At 35.1% G+C, this 22,585-nt stretch overlaps 1 protein-coding gene across 4 annotated transcripts in view; it reads left to right on the top strand.

The window, feature by feature from the left end:
* The window catches only part of LOC105519893 (putative uncharacterized protein encoded by LINC00478), a 426,129-nt gene that overhangs the window by 378,731 nt on the left and 24,813 nt on the right, over positions 1 to 22,585 (top strand). The window contains exons 1-3 of one of the 4 annotated variants that reach the window (XR_001003034.1): positions 13,316 to 13,375; positions 13,978 to 14,165; positions 18,962 to 19,076. The exons of 2 other annotated variants lie outside the window; for them this stretch is intronic. The gene's annotated coding sequence lies outside the window, so the exon portion shown is untranslated. Of the gene's footprint in view, positions 1 to 13,315; positions 13,376 to 13,977; positions 14,166 to 18,961; positions 19,077 to 22,585 lie in introns of those variants that run through there. One more of the 4 variants, XR_001003035.1, reaches the window with a different exon arrangement.

Raw genomic sequence — 22,585 nt, 5'->3', positions numbered from 1 at the left:
TGTAATCCCAGCTACTGGGAGGCTGAGGCAGGAGAGTCACTTGAACCCGGTAGGCAGAGATCGCAGTGAGCCAAGTTCTAGCCACTGCACTCCAGTCTGGGTGACAGAGAGAGACTCCGTCTCAAAAAACAAAACAAAATAAAAACCAAAACAAAGATCCAACTTGATTTTAAAAAAATTTAAAAAAGGCCGGGCGCGGTGGCTCAAGCCTGTAATCCCAGCACTTTGGGAGGCCGAGGCAGTAAGATCACCTGAGGTCAGGACTTTGAGACAAGCCTGGCCAACATGGTGAAACCCTCCCTCTACTGAAAATACAAAAATTAGCTGGGCCGTGGTGGCAGGCACATGTAATCCCAGCTACTGGGAGGCTGAGGCAGGAGAGTCACTTGAACCCGGTAGGCAGAGATCGCAGTGAGCCAAGTTCTAGCCACTGCACTCCAGTCTGGGTGACAGAGAGAGACTCCGTCTCAAAAAACAAAACAAAATAAAAACCAAAACAAAGATCCAACTTGATTTTAAAAAAATTTAAAAAAGGCCGGGCGCGGTGGCTCAAGCCTGTAATCCCAGCACTTTGGGAGGCCGAGACGGGTGGATCACGAGGTCAGGAGATCGAGACCATCCTGGCCAACACGGTGAAACTCCGTCTCTCCTAAAAATACAAAAATTAGCTGGGCGTGGTGGCAGGTGCCTGTAATCCCAGATACTCTGGAGGCTGAGGTAGAACCCGGGAGGTAGAGCTTGCAGTGAGCTGAGATTGCGACACTGCACTCCAGCCTGGAGAGGGAGCTAGACTCCATCTCGGGAAAAAAAAAAAAAAAGAGTGGGGGGGAGGCTGGACTTGCCAGAGTTTGGTTGGCAAAGAAAACCCATCAAATTTTAAAATTATCGAGGTCAGAGTAGACTTTGAAAAATCTTTATTTCTGTTTGTATACAATGGTGAACTTAAACAATCCATGAGAATTTTGCATAAGGTCCAATTCTCCTTCTTCAGAACTGGAGAAGAACTTGTTTATATATTACATATTTTTCTTTAAATAAAAAAGGACAAATCAGTTCCTACTGAATCTTAATTTGGAAGTATTGTTTGATTGTGGAAGATTCTAGAATGCATGTTAAGAATCTGATCTTGTCTATGAGCCCCTTCCCTGTTTCACTCCACGTTCTCTCCAGTCCCACCTCCCAATATTCTCATCATGCTCTACTTTATCCAAAAAGACTAAACTTCTCACCCTTCTCTGAATATGCATTTTCATTATTTTCCACCTTGCGAAATTCCAAACTACTTTTAAATATCTACAATTCTATCATTTCCCAAGGAGACTTATGTACTATTACAAATAAAATAGGCATATAAAGAATAACTAATATAAATAAAAGCTGCCTTAATAATTACAAAACCGTTATTAGGATTAAAAAGCCCTTACTAAATAATAATCAAACATAATTTTAGAGCTAGTTTAATGGCAATTATATTTAAATACATACTTTAAAAATGTATGTTGTGACTCCCTTAACACCTAGCTCTAAGAAATTGAAACCATTATCAATATTTTATATATAATATGATTAACAAAAACTTGCAACATTAATAAAATGCCATGTTTTTCTACTCTTTAAAAAGAGTCAAGCTAATATCAATGTACTAAGTGATAAAAGTAAAATATGTTCGTAAATAGACGTGGAATATTCACCAATCTTAGTACTTTCTCCTTCAGTCTACCAACTCAAATCTAGATGAGAAACCTATTTTTAGTTCTTGTAAAATAATAAAGCCTGGCACCCATTTTTAGTTTAGCAAGCTTATAGTGACACAGAGAGCATTTTTCTATAGAGTTTTCATAGTATATGTTGTATGGATCACATACTAAATATTTATTTTGTAATTTACAGTCTAGAGGGATTATGAGAAAAGAAACTGGGTAAAAAAATCAGATCAAACTTTGATAATAATAAGTTTAAGTAAGAAACTAACTTGTGAAATTTACATGTTAGCTGGGCGTATTTCAAGATATCATCTGTTGGAAAACACCTGAAACAAGTTGTTTTCTAATAAGATTTACCCCCCATCACCCCTGTTTTTTTCTTTCAGCTGAATTGTTATGGGAAAACACTTTTGTTTGGTTGGTTTTTTTCTGAACAAGTATTTGTGTGACAGTTTCTACTGCTATTGGTTCAGTTGACATTCTATCATAAATAATAAAAATTCTTGGGCGTTTTTACTCTTACAAATATAATAAATCTTCACTTATATTAACATATGTAAATTGTATATATATAATACATGTAAATTGTATGTTACAGATGCTTTAGAAACATGGTATGTTTGAATAACTCTATGTATGTCACAGAACCACAGGATTCTGGAATACATGTGAATTAAAATCATTAAAATGTTTATAAACTGAAAACTCAGTCATGTGAATTTACTTATGAAGAATACCTTCATATCACAGTAGAGACAGGAGTATGGGAGATGTTTAATTTTAGTCCAATTTTAAAACAATGATATGTTTAACTGGCTGCTTACTTTTAAATGATATATTCATAAACTCAAGCAATGTTCATTCACAAATTTTTCCCTATGAATTTAACTTTCCTCTACTAATCAAGGATATAAGTTAGTAGACTCTAGTTATTTCTGGATTGCTTGGTTCATATCTTAAAAAGGAGAGTTTTTTTTAAATGGTGTTTACGCAGAAATTAATGACATTTTCTAAGGGAGAAAATTTGGGATTTTACATTTCAGAAGTAGTAGTATTGGCAGATGTATATCAGGATTTCAAAAATTCCTTGCATATTCCACCCAGCTGGAAACAACATGAAATCTTTGTTCTACGGGAGATCTAGAGAGGTTGTGTGCCTGTCTAGATCTCGTTCCTTCACATCCTGTAGTGAGTTAATAACCAGTGGTGGACAAGAATGCAGATCGCCTGCCTTTTGGGTAGGTGTGATTTTTCATTACCCTGAAAGTCTTAAAGGTAATCTTCAGCATATTGAATACTTTATTATATGTTAAATCACATTTCTAACTGTTCCAGACCATGTTTCTATAGCCTGTGTACACAGTGATTGACACGTAAAAATCAGCCACACTTAACAAGTTGAACTTAAATATCTTTATATGAATTTAATATCTAATTGTGAATTGCTACTCACTACGTGATCACCATCTGTCATTCAGCATGAACTGAGAACTATACATTATCACTATTTATTGGTTCAATCTTTTTCAAGGCAGAATGCCTAAGGAAGTTACTGATTATTGATTCACTATAATTGAAATGCCCACACATTTGAAAAAAAAAAAATGGTTAAATAATGAAAATAACTTGTTTCCCTGTATACTGATTTAACTAAAGAAAGAAAAGTAAAATGCATTTGTGATTCGCTTGTACATTGTTTGTCTAACCACAATAAAAACTTACTTGAGAAGTTAATCAGACATATATATTTATTTTGCAAATAGGTATCTTTTTGATGGCTTTTGTGAAGAAAATGATGCATTGGAGTTGATATACTATGCATAATATAAATGCCAATAATACATTTTTTCTTCTAGATTTTTATTTATTCTAAGTTTATCCAATTATTATGTAGGGCTCTTTACATCAAAGATTGACTGCCTCTGTTTTTGCTTTGAGGAGTCTTAGCTTTTGCCCTATGTCCAGTTATGTGTTTCTAAAGCAGAGCAAAAGTTGTTGGTGCTTGTAGGTTTCTCTCCTTGTTGTGCCAGAATCACCTCCCTACAAGACTGCATGTGGAACATTCCTAACCCTCATTTGTTTCTCCCAGGACTCTGGCTCCTTTAAGGGATTTGCCTGCCTAGCTTGATGGAGGTATTCCAGCTCTGCTTTCTTTCAGATAATATTCTTATTCATTTTATCTAAATAGAGGATTATATTAGCTAAACACGATTGAACTTGAGATGTGAGTAGGTACCTTTCTAGTATCTGGTTTTGTTACAGGTTCTTATGGTTGATTTTCTGCCTGTAATGTAGTATTCTAATACAACCGTCCTTAAATAGCAACAACTCCTAGGAAAAAGTTTCGAGGAAACCTATGCAAGCTTTTTGAAAGAAATTGGCATTTAAGTGCTTAATTCAATTAGCAACTCATAAAGTCTATATTGACTAGGATGCAAATAGCCTTTATAAGCATTAATTTCACGACATGAACATTTTGTAGAAGTGAATGTAGAGTTTGTAGATCCTTAGGCAAATCTTCACTGTCAGTTGAATTTATTTAAAGAGCTTTTCTGGTCACCTTTGAACCTCAATGATTTCTCCAGATGTACAGAAGTGAACAATGTAAAAATCTTGCTGTTTCAGCAGAACTGATTCCAGCTGGCTGGGAACTGGATCTGCAAGTCATTGGTTACAGCTGTGTTTCGATTTATGTGATGGTTGAAAAAATAAATTACCCGATTAGATGGCTAGAAAGAGGACTCTTTGTTTAGCCCTTGTGTGGGGACTGAAAGTGTTTATGGTGCTGTTTTCTACGCAGTCTTTGCAAAGTAAGCTGGACAAATAGACTTATTCAATGCTTCTAAGAAATGTTGCATATTCAGCTTTAATTCTTTACTAAAGAAACTGTATTTTTTTATAGTGCTGTCATCCAGCAAATGTTTTAAAGGTCTAGCATTTAAGAGAAGCAGTACGTTTTCTGTCCTACTGAGCACTGCATTTAGTAATTGAAAAGCAGTTTTCTTTTGTTTAATGTGTACTTTAAAACATGTCTTTGCCAGGCACAGGAATGGGAATACATTCTCTCTTAAACTCAATCGTTTATAATAGCGATGTATCTGAACATAAGTTCTAACTTAACCCTTTTCCTCAGTGAGTTATGGCTAGTGTCACATAAGAGAAAATACATTAATTAAATTGCTATATAAAGAAATATAGTCAAACATTACTGCAAAAAATTAGCATGCCTGTGGGCCACTTGGGCTATGAGGCTTTAGAATTTGTGAATGTTTTCTTTGTTACCAAAGTAAAGCTTTGTATGGAGAGTTTGGAAGAGTGTTAATCAGCATATAACTTTCCAGGCTAGTAAAAGTCAAAATGCTAACTCTTGGAGCTTTGGTATACAGAGCCTAACAAAATACCTCCCCAAAGAAACTAATATACTAGCACTGTCTTGTGTGAGGAGTTTTTTGTTTGTTCTATTGTATTATTTTTCTAAGGTAACTTCACTTGGATCATTCTGTTTCCTAAATTGTAAGCTGTCAGAACCAATGAATTGTTTATAGCTCAGCCAGTTCCACTGTGGCGTTAAAAAAGTGAGCGGGGGCTCTGGAAAAGATAGCTGTGATGATATGTCTTCATCATTATTTTCTCAAACACTGATTTGCTAAATGATTTCAATATTTTTTGGAAAATTTTTCTTTTCTTTAATGCTTTCTAAACTCCTGAAAAGGGCCCACATTCTTCAGTGAACTTGAAACTGAGGCCAAGCACTTGACTAGGTGTCACAAGGTCTCCTAAGTTCAGTAGCAGTTCAGTGTGGGGAACACCCAGGCATGTGTTATATTTTCCAAGAAAATAGAAAATTCTTTGTCTGTTTCCTTTCTTAAACAGCTATATATTATGGAATTTAAAGATGCAGAATAAATAAGCATAATGTGTCTAATAGGAGACAAAGGTGAGATTGATCTGTCTTGAATTGAAAGACAGTTTTGCTGTTAGGCTATTTTCTTGATCAATGAAAGTATACCTTCTAACCCTTAGCAAAATCAATACAATTGATTGGAAGAGATAGAACAAAGCGTGATAATGCAAAATACACTTGAACCTTCATTGTTCAGAAATATTTAAATGATGTTTATAACGCTTAGAAGCGTTTTCCACTAACTCCATGAATTGGAAGCTCCTTTAACCAAGATTGAAGACCTAAGTAATAGAGTTTGAGAATATGCTGTAGTGGCACCTCAAACCATGTGGAATAACATGGTTTTGTTTTCTTGTTGTTGTTGTTTTTTAAGTTAAACTCATCTCACACTACTTATACTTCTAAAAGTGGGAGCAGTTTCTATTACTGAGCATAGAGATAGTAAAGTGAAATTCAATCTTGAAAAGAATGTGTATAAATTATTTTAATATATAAAACTTAGAAAAGAAAAAGTATCTATAAAGAGAGAGCACTTTTTAATTTGAAATAATTTACTCTATATTTTGTGCTCCTGCTGTCATGATTAGTAGATAAAGCGTTTTCTTATGAAAAGAACCCTACAAAATTAGCATATTTTTTCACATGAAAGAAAACTCTAAAAATCTAGAATAAAAATGATTATGCACAGCCAGTATAATACCTATCTGTTAATAACTTTATTCCCCTTCAATTAAGGAGCACTTGAAAATGAATATTTTTTAAAACCAAAGCAGATGTTTTTAAAGTTTTTGCAAGTTGATAGAGAATTTTTAACCCATGCTTCTCTTGTTTTTCTGGTTTCCTTGGTATTCCAAATTTCAGAAATCCACTCAAGGAGGGTTTATAACTATATATCTTATCCTGACAAATTTTAAACTCCTTATTAAAGCCAAAGTGTGTCTATTAGATCAATGAATCCTAAAATGTTTTTTAATCCACATAGGCTAATTTTTGCAGTCATCCAATAAAATTATGAGGTTTTCTCCCCAGTGCCTATGCCATAACTGTGTATATACATTTTTAAATCTTAGAAAATTACTATCTTTCTAGTTATAAAATGGAAATATTTTATACAGTATTTCAAATAATTAAAAATTTCAATGGAAATAAAGTAATCCACATAAAAAATCTAGTATAGCATTTTGAAGTTGCCATATTATGCAGCTAGTGTGAAATGATACAATTTTGTGTGTGTGTGTGTGTGTGAATTGGAGTTTCACTGTGTTGCCCAGGCTAGAGTGCAGTGGCATATGTTACCTCCGTGCAACCACTGCCTCCTGGGTTCAAGCAATTCTCCTGTCTCAGCCTCCTGAATAGCTGGGACTACAGGCGCACGCCACAATGCCCAGCTAATTTTTGTATTTTTAGTAGAGATGGGGTAGATTTAGTAGATATTGTTCAGGCTGATCTTGAACTCCTGACCTCAGGTAATTGACCTGCCTCAGCCTCCCAAAGTGCTGCAATTACAGGAATGAGCCACCACACCCGGCCTGAGATCATACAAATTTTTGAAATTCAGCTATGAGGTGAGATATCACAGGGATATAGGAAGAGGTTATGTCATTAGCTTTACTGCGGATAAATGCTACTGGACAGTTATGATGATGATTAAATTAGATAATTATGTAAACAGATGTCTAAAGAGTAGAAAGTAATTACCAGGATGTGTTTCCAATTGTACTGTCCTTCCACTGCACAGGATTTTAGGGCTAAATTGGGCTTTGGAGATAACCTAGTCCTGTCTCCTCATTTTAAAAATAAGAGAACTAAGGTTCCAAGAGCTAAATGACTTCTCCAAGATGATAAACATTATTAATTATGGAACTGGCACTAGAACCAGTTTTTCTCAGTCCTGGATCAGTTATTTTTCTACTTTCTCACTTTGTTTCATGGTGTTGTACATAGCCTACCATATGGAAAATAGTATTTTTCTATAATTACGTTACTTAAAACATAAATTTTTACTGATCCTGTACCATAATATTCAGAGTCTAAATAAGACAGTAATTCTGAAGTCATTTGAAGCCTTCTCACTTATATTCATTCTTAAAAAGCCAAGATTATTTATTTTCTCTCTTACCTGTTAGGAAGCACATCAACCCAGCAGAAACATTTACTTATTAATACGTATAATATGGAGAACTATTGAAAAATACTCTTCCAGATTTGTGTATATGTGTATTTTTTTTTTTTTTTTTTTTTGAGAAAGAGTCTCGCTCTGTTACCCAGGTTGGAGTGCAGTGGCTCACTACAACCTCTGCCTCCCGAGTTCAAGCAATTCTCCTGCCTCAGCCTCTAGAGTAGCTGTAACTACAGGTGTGCACCAAGATGCTCGGCTAATTTTTGTATTTTTAGTAGGATGGAGTTTTGCCATATTGGGCAGGCTAGTCTTGAACTCCTTACCTCAGGTGATGCACCCTCCTCGGCCTCCCAAAGTGCTGGGATTACAGGAGTGAGCCACCTGGCCTCAGATTTGTATATAATTTGTTAGGATATAATTTCTGTGGTCTCCAAATTGCCCCTCATTATCATTCCCTGCCTTTTCTCTGAAAGAGAAACACTCCGCCAGCATCCTCAAGACCTAGTTGTTCATATGTGTGGTTGCACAACAAAGTTCACATCACTTTTAGCTCAAGACCTTCCTCAGGTTCTTCTTCTTGCTCTGTTCCCTCATCTCAGTGTCATCTCTGTAGTGTGCTTTGAATGAGGTCCCCTTTTGGATACCGATGACAGACAGACTAGATTGGACAGTAGGTTGTACACTTGCAGAGAGCAGAAAAGGGGAGGGCAAGAGGAAAGAAAACAGGGAAGGGAGGGCATGAGAAAGATTACTAAAATGAATTACAATCACTTTTTTTGTATTACTAAATACAAGAATGAACATTAGATTTTTACATGCCAGGGTCATTCCTAAAAGGAGGAGAAATCTGTGATTATTTTTCCATGGTAGCTGTGATATTCTACACTTACATATATCAAAAGAAAGAGAAAGAAAGTAATTTCAGGTTGACAAACCTATTGCACCCCAGTCATAAAGTGCCTGAGTTTAACACTGAGTCATTTTCTCGCCCAAACACCGAAATCTTAAAAGAAAATATAGGTCAAGTTTTTTTTGTTGTTTTTTTTTTCTGGTTAAAAACCAATGATATCTTTTATTGTGAATCTTTTAAAGTAATAACTCATATAAATTTACATTTTACATTTAATTTTGCTTAAAATAATTAGTTCTAGAATCTGATTTGTAAATCAAAATTGTCATACCAAGGTATACACACAGGCACGCACACACACACGCACGCACACACACACGCACACACACACATACTCACAAACACACTCATATCATCTGGGTTTTTTCCTCAGTTAATTCCATAGAAAATTCCCAACCAGGGCCGGGTGCAGTGGCTCACGCCTGTAATCCCAGCACTTTGGGAGGCCGAGGTGGGCAGATCACAAGGTCGGGAGTTCGAGACCAGCCTGGCCAACATGGTGAAACCCCGTCTCAACTAAAAATACAAAAATTAGACAGGCATGGTGGCACGCTCCTGTAATCCCAGCTACTCAGGAGGCTGAGGCAGGAGAATCACTTGAACCCAGGAGGCCGAGGTTGCAGTGAGCCGAGATCGTGCCATTGCACTCCAGCCTGGGCGACAGAGTGAGACTCCATCTCAAACAAAAACAAAAACTAAAGAAAATTCTCAAGCAGTTCATCCTAGTTCACAAGAATCTGATTTTTGTCTCCCTTGCCCTTTAACTACTATTTCTTGTCTCCTAAAAAAAAAAAAAAAAAAAAAAAAAAAAAAAAAAAAATTGTCTGCTCCTAACTGCTGATTGCTCCTTAACAGGATTTTTAGAAAAGATTTTTTTTTTAAACGTTTGCTTCTCATACTACTATTACATCACTTCTTTATTGAAAGCAGAAATATGTAATATGTGTTGTTTGGCTCTAAAAAGAGAATGACTCTCATTTCTGGAAAAGTTAGACAAATAAACACCTCATATTTATTTGGAGACTTTAGCTTAAGTAGTTTTCTGTGTCTTCTGATAGTATTGTTATCAACTATTTCAGTTAGTATCTATATACCCTTTTTCCTTAAGTAATCATGCATATTTCCAGACTATTAGTAAATAAAAACAATAGATACTCTTCAGTCAAAAGAAATTCTGTTTATTTTAGACCTTCAGATAAATCAACATAGTTTCATTCTCTTAAAAGAGACTTGAAAGACAATATTGAGATCCAATAATCTATTATGCTATAAAGCTTTTCACAAGGAAAATTTAAGTCAACACTCTCCTATGAAAGTTTCTGCAGGGTTGGAAATGTTTTATATCCAGGCTGTTCAAAATGGTATCCACCACCACGTGCCCTTCTATACATTTGAAACATGGCTAGGGCAACAGAAAAAAAAAAAGAATTTTCACTTAAATTTAAATTTAAATATCTAAACGTGACTGGTCACAGCTTATTGGAGAATGCAGGTTAAGTAAAACAAAGAAAAAATGCAAGTAATAATATATTCTGCACATCCATAAATTTTGAGTCAAAATTTGAACTGTAGTTGATTTTTTTGTCGTTTGTCTTCCATCCTTCTTACTCCAAATCTCACTAAAGAAATTAAATATGATCCCCTTCTTAGCACTGATTTCAAATGGCATTTGTAAGAAATAAAAGATTCCTGCCTTAGTAGTAAGGGAGAAGGCAGGTTGTATTAAAGTATTTAGGAGGAGTCAGTTATTACTTCCTTTCTATTACTTCCTTTAACTGAAAATATTTTTTGACATTAAATTCAGATCTGTCTTGCTTATTTTTTAGAAAGTTAACAGAGCAAATCTCCAAAAACATAAAAATAGTTGATCTAGCAAGGTAATACTTGCATTATATGACTTAAATTAAATGTAAAACAGCATCAAAATTTTACTTTGTAAATATTTTAGCCACAGTGAAAGTGTAAACTCTGATTTAGGGATGCTTTTGTGTTGATGATAAGATGCTAAGAATTAGGAGAGACCTTACACCTGTGTATATGACAGTGGTAGTTGAACTAATTGATTACAACATCTTCTTTCAAATAAATATTGATTTAATCAAGTCTGCATTCCCATTGGCCTTAATGGAAGTCCTACCAGAAGCCTGTGTAGTCGGACCTGGCTAATCTCTATCTGGATATAAATATTTTAAATGTGTGGCCATTCAGTTATAAGTATGATTTTTTTTGCAAATATTTATTCCTCTTGATTTTCTAAACTCCTCAGTTAATATCATTATGCCTTCTGTAAAGTTAAGGCCTGTGTGTGTGTCCATCTCTGTATGTAATAGAGAGATAGCATGGATTGGGGGAAAAAAAAGTTGTATTTGCATTTGTTGTTTCTGATTCACAGAGCTAGGAGTGCAGTGCTCGTGTGGAGTCCACAGAGTTGGGATATCAGTAGGCAGTTGCTGTAAGCACACGTTCAATTATTAAAATAGTTGACATTTTATGTCTGATAGCCATAGCAAAGTCATGACATTAATTTATCCAAAGTATTGTGGACAACTATCTAGAAAAATAAATAGCATAAAGGACACAGATGCTAAGAGCTAAAAAAGAAAAAAAAAAAGTTAGGTCTGAGCAAAGGGAGATTAAGAGATGACCAATTTATTTAATCCACATAGGACAAGGAGAAGTCAGCAGGAGTCTCAATGGTAATGACAAGTATTTTAAGCTATGCTGCACGTGTGTTAATTTTTGTTTTAGTTTTTCATTAGATTCTAAGCTTGTTGAATACTATTCCTATTCTTCCACGTCAGAAACTTAATTTCATATTTTATTGTTGCTTCAATGCTTAGGGATTCTTCACTATCTGTTTCTTTCTCTCCCTTTTTCATTCTTCCCTTCCCTCTTCCCATTTCTGTGTTTCCCTTTCTTCTTCCCTCTGTTATCATTTTCCTTCTTGCCTTTCTCTCTTATGACAATATATTCTTAATTCTGTTTCCTTCTGGTGCCAACTTATTTTTCTATTTTTGTTGTTGCGTTTGAGAGGTTTCTTCTTCTGCTTTCAAATCAAGAGCCTATAGGAACTGATCTTAGAGATACATACCCTGCTACCGATGCTTCTATCTCTTTATAGGTTGTGTGATGTTTTCTTTGGAACCTCTGCGAATGGTTGTCCTTCTTGTTTGTTGCCACAGATCTCTTGCCAATCTGCTACCTTAGTTGAGCCTGCAGTGCTGCACTGCATGCTGGGATCTGTCTGTGTGAGTAAACTGAAATTTCTACAGCACCAGACAGCATTAGAGTTGGCTTGAGAATTGCCGTACTTTGCCTCCCTTTGTATGTATTTCTTGTATGCTGCAGAGTCACTGATGGCTAGCTCTGTCTGGCAAGTAATTCAGAAATGCTGTTCATGTAGAAAAGAAAGGTAAGCAGTTTACCACACTCTGTCATTAAAGGGAGCAATTGAAGAACAAAGGAACTGAGTAAATACCTATATATTGCCTTTTGTGTTGTGAAACACTGTAGCACAAACACATTTGTGTTCAGCCAAATGTTTTACTTCCTTTTGTAATAATACATATAATAGGTTGTCTCCACATATGTACAAGAATCCATATTTTATTTAAACATATATAGTCAATTGTTCATATTTATAGGCTGCAAACATGTCTCAATCTCAAAGACTTTTACATATCCACTGCCATACAGCTATTTGTTATTATTTTAAAAGTTCTTAAATTAAAAAAAGTAAAATATACTAATATCTCTGTTGGTTGATTTTATTAAGCAACTTAGGATTTCAACACAGTTTAAATCATATTGATGACTCAGATCCTGGCAGGTCTTATAATTCCTGGGAAATGAGAGCACAGCTAATAAAAATATTAAGCAATTACTTTTATTAAAATCATAGGGTTTTTTTTTTTCATTATCACATAGAAATGATTGATCTATACAGATTGGTCTCACTCATGTGTCTCTTGGGCTGCCTGGGGGCTTCATATAGAAGTGGAAAGTCCCCTTTGCTCTTGCTTCGACCAAGGTGGGGAAAATGAAGGCATGGAATACAGTCTAGGGCTGTTAAAGAATTGCTGGCATTACTACTCTCTATCACGTGTGAGCCTGGCTGCCTGCTTCCTGAGGTAGGGGATCCAGGATGAGACTGTGCCGGAGCCTGTTTCCACAACTGCATTTGGAGATCCGTCTTATTGATTAGCGGGGGAAAGGGGTGGGGATCAGGAGTGTGAGGTGAGGGGAGGACCAGCTGGCGACTGGCTCAATGAAGCACAAGACAGTTTCTTCCGGAAAGATGTCAAACAACTGAGAGACAGCCAGGGAGGAAGTAGAAAGGCGGAAAAAACGAGGAGACCCTGGAAGAAATGAAGGCATTTCTTATGAGACAGCCTTGAGGCTTTTTCCTTTTCTTTCTTTTTTTTCTTCCATCATCTGACCTGCAAAGGCTAGAGTGACAGCGTCATGCAAATGCTGCAGTCCAGCAGGTCTGGGAGAGGGTGGATGCTAGACTGTGAGTTAATGTTAATGATGAGCGCAGTGAAAATACCAGCCGCTGCCACCCCCTGCTCACAGAAGCGCTCTGAGTCAGCATCAGATGCTTTGCCTCGCCTCTCGCTGTGTGTCTGTATGCCTGTGTGCGCGCGCGTGCTCGCTCGGGCATCCGTGTCTAGCCGAGGGGAGGGGGTGGCGTGTGAGTGCGTGGAGGGTAAAAGCCAGTCAGTCAGTGAGAAGCAAAGGTACGTTGGAGAGCAACTAAAATCTGACTGATTTCCATCTTTGGAGCATCAGATGTATTCCCTAAGGAGGATGGGTCTCCGTGATGGGGGTGGTATAATTATGTTAATGTCATATTTATGGAGGGGTGAGATTTTTCATTCTGATAATTGGTTGAATGCTATGGTCAAAAACTGTAAAGCCATATTCAGTTTTAGGGAAAAGCATGGACTTAGATCTAAGGGCTGTTTTATTTTTTCGCTTTTTGTGAGTGCTGCTTTTTTGTTTTTTTGGTTTTTGTTTTTTAACTATTTATTTTAAGCCATAAGTGATTCAGTATGGGAAATCAAAGGATAAACAGAAAGAGATCTTATATAATGATGCATTACATCATGGAGCAGAATATTTAAAGTCTTACAAGGCAGAGTAAAGATCTGGACAGGGGGTGGGGGGTGGTGGTTGGAAAGGGGTGTGGTACTAGGGTGGAGGAGGGGGACCAGTTAGCAAATATTTTGTGCAGCATAGCTTTCCTTGCAGCTTACTTGGAAATGGATGATTCACCTGTTCTACAGGAAAACATTCTAATTCTTTCCATTTATTTTTTCCTCCTCTTTTCCCTTTTAAGATCAACCACCTCAGAAGAGCCAGATTCCACTTCTGTGGCCAGGACTTTTATATTATGGCTGGTCCGATTGTTTTACCCTGCGTTCTATGCTACTAAACCTCGGATCATTCCTAAAGTACAAATTCTGTTCTCGAACCACAAACAAGGCTAAAAGATCGGAGGAAATTCAGTGAATATACAGGATTGGGGTTGTGTATTTTTAAAAGTATTGAGCTTTATAATGTAATTATTCAAGAAATAGAATCATGGTTTTTTTTTTTATGATGTTGCCAGCATTTTAAATTACATGTTTATTAAGTGGCATTGCTCAAATAACTACAGAGTATGCGTGGAAATATTTGCTGTCTGAATAGTTTGGAGATTCAAAGAGAAAAAGTCAAGCTTCAGAGGTATTAAATTATGACATGCAGAAAAGTTTTTGTTTTGTTCTTAACTGCAACGGTATATATTTAAATCCGATGTAAAGTGTTATATGTCCTGGGCCCACCTTACCAGTTGTGCTGTATAGCAGTGTAATGAGAAGCAAAATTTCAATTAGGGTCCCATTAACTGGCATATAATCCTTCTTTAATGTAATAGAGGCTATGGTGTTGCTGTACAAATCTGCTAGAAGCAGATTTTAACCCATGTTTAGTCTCTTTCTATGGATCTAATGGAATGACTCTTACGTGTTCATTGTCTGCATTGTTTCTCATATTCTTCATTATTTTAAGGTCTGGAATTAGTCTATAAATGGTCGTCACGATTACTCAGCTCATCCTAACTTTTATATATCATATATATATCTACTTATGTATTTTAAATAGTATTTAGAGGTAAAAGCCTAAGTGAACCCGACTGTAATTTCTAAGCTATCCTTATTTCTGGAAGAAGAATTCTACTGCATCAAACCAGACTTTTCCTAGTCCCTGAGACCCTAACTTGTGAGGTATTTTAGTAACATCACAAGTCAGGCTCTTGGGACCTAGGCGGAGGGGAACCAGCAGCTTTGGACCTTATTGATTGTCTGCAGTTACCACCAGAACAAAAGAACATACATACTTTCTGCCTAGGAGAAAAGAACAATGCTTTTCCTTATCATCAGTAATGTTTTCACCATGACCCAACCCCAAAAATACTATTGTCAGAAACTGTACTCCAAAGTGATTACACAGTTGCACTGAAATAGCATTTGTATTATAACGATCGTACAAAAGCAATATAAGAAACCTGTGTAAGAAGCAAAATTAAAATATAAGTGTTTTAAAAAGCTTCTTTTCGTGCATTTTAAGGTGGCTAGTATAAGAGGATATCTCTTCAGTTAATGAAGAGAGGGAACTATATTTATAACTTCTTTCATATGCATTGAAATATATACATTAGCTACTTAAATAAATCCTGTATGTCTCCATATAACTATGGCTTACACTGTGTCATACACAGCTCTAATCATGCTTGAGGCCTAGAAATAACATGATTTACGATCTTCTTTATTGACCCTATTAGATTTTACTACCGATTTAAGAAGAATGCTGTTTTATACTTTGTATTTATTGCCAGTGCTTTCTGAGTCTTCTATCCAAACAACATACTTTATATGTCTTAAAAATTCTAACAATTCTTTTGTTACGAGAGTCCAAGAGTGAAAGTTTCATTAATAAATTGGGATAATATGTCTTTTAAAAAATTTTCTACAGTTTACTGTGTACATATCGTGGGCCTATGTGAGATAAAACAGTAAATGCCACCTTGAAGTCAAACTGCTTTGACTAGCAACTGCATGTGAACTGCATAGTTTTAGTTTTATAAGAATTTTAGTTTTATCAGAGGTAACTCTTCCAACCATAAGTAATATGTCATATTTGAAAGTTTAATAGCCATTGCCACATCAGATATGTCTTTATTGGAGACAGAATCAGTATACTAAATATATTTAAAAATTTTACAATAACGTTACAAATACCAAGATTCAAAATGGAGATGACAGACTTTCCATAATAGAAGTAACAAAGTGGCTTCATTCTTTCAACTATTGCCTTAGATGGGTGCCATAAATTATGTGTCTTCTGCATTGCTAAAATAAATTTATGAATGTATTTTAGAATACTGTATGGAGTCTTTGTTCATCTTTTTAAAAATTTCTTATAATACCTACTTGAAATATTATAGAATACAAATCATCTAGTAGTCAGTTATTAAAAATTAGTATAACAATATCATAAACATGCATCTGTACAAAGCATGCAGAATATGTTTAAGCATGTATGCACACTGTATTTATCCAGATCCTTTATTTGTATCATCTACTTCATTTATCTAGAAGTTCTGAAATTTTAGGTGTGTGTATGTGTGTGTATAAATACAAGTTTTAAAGCTACAAATGAAAGGAGGTAATAGAAACAGTAAAGAGTTTTGGTAGTATTTATCTTTTATTTCTTTTGACCTCATTCTCATTGGAATTGAGTACTTTTTAAAACCATAAGTTTGTTAATACAAAGAAATCTATGTATGTGTGTCTACATGTACACAGAAGCTTGATTACATTTAATAGCAATGTTCACACAATGGATCTGAAAGTACTTCTTATATAAAAGAATATCACATACAAGTATATGTTTACTGACACCTGTTTTAACATGATCATAAATAACATCTATAAGAGGTTCCATCAAGTTAGTTCCGAAACAGTGTAAGGGGTAGATGTTTATTGGCTATAGTGATATCAGATATAGGTTATTCAAATGTGAAAATTTTTTAATGTTATCGTATTCATGAACCACACTATATATTAACTTCTGTCTCATAAAAGAAATCTACCAAAGCTGAATTGAGAATGCAGTGATGTTTGTTCATTTTCACCATAAACATATAAAATGTTTTTTTACTGATCATCCTGCACGAATGGAACTTCTCTATGTAACCCTCCTATGTGAACTGTCTTTTGAGAGCCTCATGATAAAGCTTTTCTCTTACTTCATAAAGGTGTGTATAGATTTAAGTGGGTGACTTTGTTTCTATAAGCTACTTTATGCGGTATGTGCATAGACAGATGCCACTTTTTCTGCATTTCTATCTCAGCTGTCACAGGATAATATTGTTTCAGGGCTTTATGATATGATTTGGAAAATCAGATCATACTAAGCTTAAAATAAAAAGGAGAGATCTACAACAAAGAGCGAGAAAATGATGTGTGTTGCATACAAAAAAAGCAGTGATACTGACAATTCGATGGCTTCCTGGTTGGGAGACCAGCCTGAGCCAGACGCATATATTAAGGGCTGTCTGCTGCCGATGTGAGCTTGCTCAATGCGGTGGAAATGAGGAATCATCTCCTTTCTGACACCAGCTTATTTGTACATTTTAATTTTGAAATAGCCAATCACTGTTTTACATAAATATACTAACCCCTGCCTGATTCATTTTCTTTCCCATGTTGTTTGTTAATTTACTGTGAACTTCAAGTTCCTTTTTTTAGCAAAAAAACTCGTCAACTTCAACATCTACCAAAGACCAATGAAGTATTAGTTTTTCTTTTGTCTCTTCTGTATTGCTCTGGTCATATTGTGATACTCATGCTTTTAACTTTTAATTTCTGTAAGGAAAACATCAGTTTTCAAAAACAGCATTTTTTAAGAAGCTTTTAGGATCCATCAAGGAAGCCACTCTGGAATTTTGCCAAATCTAAATATGATTATATTTCATTTCAGGGTTCATGGGATCAATATCTTTTTCAGTATAAAAGTCCCAAACACTTTCGTATTCCAGTGGAGCTACAGAAGAGGTGTAGAGATATTCTGAAATCATTTAAGCATTAGGCTACATTAATAATGTCTTGAAGAGAAATAAGTATCTCAGGAGAATTATAGTACCAGTTAATTACTAATGAAATTAGAAAGGGATGTTCTGCCTTAAATTCCTCTTCAAATGGACATGCTGGTACATGTGCCTAGGCTTGGTCTAATACACCTTAAATATGTAAACAGTTTTACAAGCTGTCATGTTTGGCTGAGTTTGAGAAAAGCAGTATATAAAGGGTTAGCTAACGCTCAAATTTTCTTGCCATTTACACATGCAATGCAGCCTACATTTCTGTAGGCAGCAAATGCAGGCATCATTTGATTGCCTGGATTCTTTTGTTTAATTTTTTACTAGACATTTAACTTAGCACTCAAATCCCACTGATCCCTTAGAGACTGCATTTGGATAAGGAAAACAAAGTTTCTAATATAGAGAAGTTTTAAAAAAAAATCCTGGGCCCTTGTAAACATTTGAGAAATAGACGTTTAGTGTAGCTCTGAAAATACATATTTAGTATGCAGAAACTTAGGTACCATCATTATATATCATCATCCTATTTAGTTTTCATATATTTCAGTGACCAACTATACAGTGAGTCACGTATATATTTCCTATATGTCTTTATTTCTTGAAAAGTTTTAGTAAAAATAGTGTAAAAATTGAGATATCTTCATAAAATGATTCACACCATTTTTTTCAATGAGCTAGCTTCAATTTTCATTAAATGTTGCTGTTCTTCACATCTCTACATGTTAAATGTAACTTTATGAAGTACATTATCAGCCAATAATATTAACTTGTATGTAATAGTTTACTTGTAGGAATTTGAAAGCAGGTGGAACTTGAAGGTAAATTGAGATTAAGTTAATTTAAGATTAAATAGCTTCATTTTATATAAACAGTTAATTTCATGCATATTTTATGGACAACTTAAAAGTGAAAACTTCTGAAAAGGTGAACTAAATTTTTCACTATTGATAATAAATAATGTGACTTTCAGTCTGTGACCTTAATAATTAATTTCTAAACGAACAATACAGGTGTAAAAATAATCACGGGCTATATCCATTAGGTCAAGTAAATAAGAATAAAAACTTCCTAGGTTTTGTCTTGGCCATATAAGATTTTGGAGGTGTTTTGGGTTCTTTTGTGTTGGCAGATTTAACTTTGCCTCTTTTCTGAGAAGTTTCTCCCTCTTTGTCAATAGGTGTCTGATGATTTGTGAGCCTCAAGCGACTACTCTGTGGAATCATCTGTCCTTGCCTTTGAATTAGCTTTCCCTAGGCCTTGAGTCAACATTGGTAGTTTATACATCCAAATTGGTAGGTCTTTATGAAATCCTTCTTTGTATTGGTTCCAGACATATAAGTGAAGTATCAGAAATTATAGATTTACATTGTGGTTGTTTTTACAGCTTCTGGACATCTTTAGGAAAATCCTTGGGTGGCAATGAAACACCAGTCGATGGAAGCATTTGATTTTGTAGAATTTTGAAACTCAGTGCCTTACACGTAGTACACTTCCTAGTCTTGGGAGTGGGAGGACCAGTGTGTAGCTAACTTACTACTGTCTTATACATCACACTAAAGCCCAGCCTGGGCGTTTGTAAACCTCGGGGAGGTTTCTACTTTAGACAACATTTTTTGTTGAGGGATTACACCACAGCAGTTCCCTCCATTTCTCCCTCTCTTCCTGGCCTCCCTCCCACCCAACATGGAGCCTTTTCAACTTCTTCAAAGAAGTGGAAAAAAAAAGTAGACTCTTTATTAATGGCAGAAAACAAACTGGCTGCTGTACTTCCGAGGCAGCTCTCTAATAATAAAGCAGAGAAGGCACGGCAACAAAGAATTCTTGAATGTACTAAATATATAGGGAAGCCTATTTAAATTCACCAGAGGGGCTCAGAGGACAAGAAGCAGAAAGTTTAGAATTCAATTCAAGCCATGCCAGAAAACGAAAATGTACTTAAAAAAGGATTTCTGAAACAATTGTTCAAAGAAATGTCAACTTTTAAGGTTCTTTCTAGAAGAATGAAATTTGTACTCTAATTTGTGTGGTGACTTTTTCAATTAGAGAGGAAAAATGATTAACAGAATCTCAAAGGAACTGTATCTTATGTTTAAAGAAAACGTGTTTTCTTTCCATAGGACATTCTCTAGTGAGGGCCACCTAGTGCACTGACTAAAAACAACCAAATATATTTATGGGACAAAGAGATAATGTATTTTTGTTAGCAATTAAACATATAACAAATGCTCATCTTACTTTGAAAGAAAAATATTCAGCTTGTATATTCTTTCTAGGTCATTTTCTCGCATTCAGCTCTATGATTTAAAATATTTTAATTGTAACTCTGAAAGAGCAATTTACTGATAAATAATAGAAATATGTGTTTCTAAATTTAAGAGATGAAGAAGTGATCCCTACCTTGTCTCTTACTGATTGAGTCAAGAAATTATCTCTGCCCATTATTTACCTATTTATAAGATGTGCTTCTATATGGAATACCCACATCTATAAGAATGCATGTTTTATTAATCATAATGTTGACTTTCTTTATGAAAACTGCTTATAAAATTTATTCAAGGCCAGTATGGTCTTGATTGATGAATGAAATTTCATGCAGGCTTTCCTTAATACCCTCTTTTAGAAGTAACATAAATATTGGAAAAAAAAGAAAAAGATCGTTTTTCTTTGTCCTCAAGGATTGCAAGTTAGAAAGAGAATGGAGGCTTGGACTTGCTATGACCATCTTTGTTGACATTGTGGAGAGATTCTACCTGAGACTGAAACCTACATGTAATTCATAAGTTCCTCAGTATAATTTGGCAGTTTAAAATAAGATATTTATTGATCAATGCATCTATTCTTCCCACCCTCCCCCAAGTTCTCTCTACTGTGTCTGCCTCCCCTCTCACTTGATATTTCTCCCTCTTTCTTTCTATTTCTCTCCAGTGCTGACTTCATTCTCAGGTAAGCTTTCTGAATGTGGTGGCAAAGTTGGCCACATACAACTTCAGACTTGCATCATGCGTCATCATCCTACAGCCTGTGAATCCAGAAAAAATAAACAAACAAAAAGATTATCTTTATGCCAACATCAGTGTCAGTTGTCAGAAAATCTTGGATTGGCTCTGTTTTGGTGACATGCCCATATGTGGATCCACTTATTTGATGAACAAGGACTACTCTGATTGGATGGCCAATGTAGGGAGGCAAAAGAAGACTAGCCTATCAAGGTCATGAGGAATGAGTGAGGGTCTGTCAATGGTAGAAAGTGAAAGGAATTTAAAGCAGGTGGGAATGTAAAGGAACACACAACCACCACTACACATTTTTTAATTACTGAATATAATGATGATTGATAGGCTTTTGAAATGTTTGTCTTGGTAAACTTACTGGTACCTATCAATGTGCAGGCAACATTAGTTTATTTTGCCAAATGTCCTCTTACAGCATGGAAACTATAAAACATCTGCCGCAGCAAATCTCAACCTTGAGTGTCATGAGATTAATTACCTTTATTAAACTTTCCATAAGCATTCAGTATATGACATATACCAGGAAAGTCAGCGTTTGGTTTCATTTAGGAATTTGAAATTTTAAAAATTATTTAGGATTACTAGAAATCGTTCAGTAAAGAAGAGATGATTATTTTTTCTGTAGCCTATTGTGTCTATACTTACCCACCATATAATCAGACCATTTCCTTACAGCAAATTTTATATCCTCCCCACTTTTACCTCCAATGTTAGAGATAATTATGTGCTGATTCTTGGAAATTTTTATTTTTGTTTATGAATTAATTTCTTCCTCTACTACTATTATACATATATGTGTACATTATATATACATATGTGTGTGTGTTTGTGTGTATGATGTATATATGATGGCTACAATTATAAAATAAGGATGTTAGATTCTTATTCCTTATCCTTTACCCTTTTGCTCTTTTGTTTATCATAGTATGACCTGGGTGGTTTTTAACATTTTACTATCAAGAACTACTATTTAGGAATCTTTCTCAATGAGAAAGAGATTAAATTACTATGAATAATGGTTCTAATGCAAAACATGTTGGGCTTTTGTTGTGATGCAGATGAGCAAGGCCATAAATATAATTTAGAGAGTTTGAAAATGTATTTTAACATTCACAATTCTTCTTACTAATTAATCAAATTACAAAATTATGCTGTGGCTTCCAGTATATTAAAATAAGTTGTCATATTTGGAACATCTGTTTATGGTCCTATTATGAATATATATTTCTAAAGGGCTGACATATAGATTGCCATAAATAATGTTTGCAATTTAGTCTGTGGAAAAATGATACCTACTTCCCTTCACAATGCTTGTTTATTTCCCATGAAGTAAATCTTCCAGATTGTATTTTATCATTCCCTTATCAAGACAGAGGAAGAAAGACTCAGGTCTTACTTAAGCCTTGCTGATTGGTTAAGAAAAGAGGTGGCTGTCATCGGCAGCCTTGCCAGACACTCTACCGTGGCTCCAGACAGTCAGCTGGTACTATCGCTTTGTCTCAACTATAAATCACAGTCTCGTAATGGCCAAGGCTGACACCTTGACATTTTCAAGAAGAGTAAAAGACCTGATTTGAATGGAAATCAATTTCATTTCACAAATCTTGGGTTACTACTCCAAGCCTTTTCTTGTGTCTTCTTGAGACTTATTTGGGATTTTCATGACCATCAGAGGATTATTTGAGTGTTATATTATGACTTTTTAAAGCTATAAAACCATATTCTTATTTCTTTCTTCATTCTTAACATGAGAAAATTGATTTTTAAAGTTTTATGTAAGAAAAATCACT

Source organism: Colobus angolensis, unplaced genomic scaffold, assembly GCF_000951035.1.
Source record: "Colobus angolensis palliatus isolate OR3802 unplaced genomic scaffold, Cang.pa_1.0 Scaffold360, whole genome shotgun sequence".
Taxonomy (NCBI): Eukaryota; Metazoa; Chordata; class Mammalia; order Primates; family Cercopithecidae; genus Colobus; species Colobus angolensis.
This window is presented reverse-complemented; position numbering and strand designations above follow the sequence as displayed.